The following is a 2,601-nucleotide window of genomic DNA, read 5'->3' on the forward strand; positions in this document are numbered from 1 at the left end:
ACGGTGAATCGCATGACATGGGCTGAACTCAAAACACTGATGCTGGAACATTTCTGCCCAAGGAACGAAATTCAAAGGTTAGAACATGAACTTTGGAGTTTGGAGATGAGAGGAGCGGATCATTTGGGATACACGAACCGCTTCAATGAATTGGCTCGCTTAGTACCGTGGTTAGTAACTCCTGAAAATAAATGAGTTGAACGTTATATTTGGGGTTTAGCCCCGGAAGTGAGGAGTTTGGTGAACTCTGTGGGTCACACTTCGTTCGAGAATGCCGTGACTCAGGCCGGCATCGTAACTTTTGACTTGGTAAGAAGCGGAGTGTTGAGAATGGCCGGGGAATCATCAGGTATGAAACGAACTGACTATGGGACGAGAGCACAAGGAGGACAATCAAGCAAACGTGCACGTCCGACAATCAGAAATTATGCTATAACTGGTTCCGATACGAAGCAAGACAAGTATAAGGGACCCTTGCCAAAGTGTGACAGATGTAATTACCATCATGTGGGAGAGTGCAGATTGCCGGTATGCCAGAAATGTGGTCGAACTGGGCATTATGCCCCTAATTGCAGAGCAGGTGTAGAAATTGTGAGCCGACCAACTCAAACAACTCAACCTCGTCGTCCACCGCCACCGAGACCTCAGCCAATCCGCCAACAACCTATCCAACAAACTTCAACCGCAGCAACCTACCGTGCCTGTTATGAATGTGGAAGTACAGATCATATTAGAAGAAACTGCCCCAAGTTGAATCCAAGAGCAGTTACTAGACCAAACCAAGCATCGACTTCAAGTGCGTCTCGGGGACGCGGTTTGTTATTGGGTCTGGAGAAGCACGACAAGATCCGAACGTAGTAATAGGTACATTTACTGTTTCTGATCAATATGCTTCTGTGTTATTTGATACTGGTGCCGATAGAAGCTTTTTTTCCACTAGTTTTATGTCCCTGGGTAATATGCCAGTTAGTGAACTAACAAATTCCTATACTATAGAGCTCGCTAACGGTAACTCTGTAACTGTCAACCAAATAGTCCAAAACTGTTCCATTATTCTTAATGACCACCCATTCCTTATTGACCTACTCCCGGTAGAGTTAGGAAGTTTCGATGTTATTGTCGGCATGGACTGGTTAACCAAGTATAAGGCGGAGATTGTGTGTAACGACAAGACGGTTAAAATTCCCTTTTCGAATGGTGAGGTGATTGTAGTACAAGGAGAGAAGTCTGGTTCGATATTACCTCTCGTGTCTCATCTCAAAGTGTTGAAATGTTTACGCCAAGGTTGTATGGCATTCTTGGCAAACGTGACTATAAAGAATCCTGATGAGAAACGCATAGAAGAAATTCCCGTTGTACGTGAATACCCCGATGTCTTTCCTGACGATTTACCCGGATTACCACCGAACCGACAGGTTGAATTCCGCATAGACTTAATTCCAGGATCAGCCCCTATTGCTAAGGCACCTTATCGATTAGCACCCTCTTGCAAGAACTATCTAACCAGTTACAGGAGTTGTTAGATAAGGGTTTTATACGTCCCAGTTATTCTCCTTGGGGAGCACCAGTATTGTTCGTAAAGAAGAAGGATGGAAGTTTTAGAATGTGCATCGATTACCGGGAATTAAACAAAGTTACCATCAAGAACCGATACCCTCTTCCACGAATAGATGACTTATTTGACCAACTCCAAGGGGCAAACTATTTCTCGAAAATTGACCTTCGATCCGGTTACCATCAAGTTAAGATTCAAGAGGAAGATGTGTCTAAAACGGCGTTCCGAACTCGTTATGGTCACTACGAATTCCTAGTTATGCCGTTCGGACTACATAATGCTCCCGCAGTTTTCATGGACCTTATGAATCGAGTTTGTAAACCGTACCTCGACAAATTCGTTATCGTGTTTATTGATGACATTTTGATATATTCGAAAACACAGGAGGAACACGAGCAGCATTTACGAACTATCCTGGAGCTGTTGAGAAAGGAAAAGTTGTATGCCAAGCTGTCAAAGTGTGAATTTTGGCTACAAGAAGTATAATTTCTAGGACACGTGGTTAACCGACATGGTATCCATGTAGACCCGAGCAAGATTGAAGCCATCAAAAACTGGCAAGCCCCAAAGTCACCTAAAGAGATCCGCCAATTTTTGGGTTTAGCTGGGTATTACCAACGCTTTATTGCTAATTTTTCCAGCATAGCCCAACCTCTAACTCTTTTGACTCAAAAAGATCATGCTTATGTGTGGGGAGAAGATCAAGAAGCGGCTTTTCAATTGCTGAAACAGAAATTATGCCAAGCCCCGATACTGAGTCTTCCAGAGGGAACTGATGATCTGGTAGTTTATTGTGACGCGTCCCGGAAAGGGTTGGGATGCGTACTAATGCAAAGAAACAAAGTCATAGCATACGCTTCTCGACAATTAAAGGTGCACGAGAAGAATTATACCACCCATGATTTGGAACTGGGCGCGGTTATTTTCGCACTTAAAATCTGGAGGCACTATTTGAATGGCACCAAATGTACAGTGTACACCGACCACAAAAGCCTACAGCATATTTTCGATCAGAAAGAATTAAACATGAGGCAAAGGAGATGGGT

This window comes from Bidens hawaiensis, unplaced genomic scaffold (genome assembly GCF_021521415.1).
Source record: "Bidens hawaiensis isolate Kalapana, Puna unplaced genomic scaffold, B.hawaiensis_p1.1 tig00000055_1, whole genome shotgun sequence".
NCBI classification, from domain to species: domain Eukaryota; kingdom Viridiplantae; phylum Streptophyta; class Magnoliopsida; order Asterales; family Asteraceae; genus Bidens; species Bidens hawaiensis.